The sequence below is a fragment of the Myotis lucifugus genome, unplaced genomic scaffold, assembly GCF_000147115.1.
Source record: "Myotis lucifugus unplaced genomic scaffold, Myoluc2.0 scaffold_581, whole genome shotgun sequence".
Classification (NCBI taxonomy): Eukaryota; Metazoa; Chordata; class Mammalia; order Chiroptera; family Vespertilionidae; genus Myotis; species Myotis lucifugus.
Window position 1 is genome coordinate 172959 of NW_005871629.1, and position 673 is coordinate 173631.

Below are 673 nucleotides of genomic sequence, written 5' to 3' on the forward strand. Positions count from 1 at the left end.
CCTGGCACCAGTGTGTGTCATAGCATGGCCAGTCGTCCAGATGGTTGTTCTGCTGTTTGGTCATTTGGTCGATTTGCAAATTATGCTTTTATTATTATAGACTAGAGGCTCAGTGCACAAAATTTGTGCATGGGGGTGGGGTATCTCTCAGCCTGGCCTGTATCCTCTTGCAATCCGGTACCCCTCGGGGGATGTCCGACTGCAAGTTTAGGCCTGATCCTGCATGTAGCCGTCCCTATACCTGCATTCGGACATCCCTCTCGCAATCCAGGACTGCTAGTTTCTAACTGCTCGCCTGCCTGCCTAATTGATTGCCTCTAACCACTCTGCCTGCCTGCCTGATCGCCCCTAACCCCTCTGCCTGCCTGCCTAATCACCCCTAACTGCTCGCCTGCTTGCCTGATTGCCCCTAACCACTCTGCCTGCCTTATCACCCCTAACTACTCTGCCTGCCTGCCTGCCTGATCACCCCTAACTGCCTCTGCCTGCCTGCCTGATCACCCCTAACTGCTTCTGCCTGCCTGCCTGGTCACCCCTAACCACTCTGCCTGCCTGCCTCATCCCCCCTAACTGCTCGCCTGCTTGCCTGATTGCCCCTAACAACTCTGCCTACCTGCCTGATCACCCCTAACTACTATTCGCTGCCTTATCACCCCTAATTACTCTGCCTGCC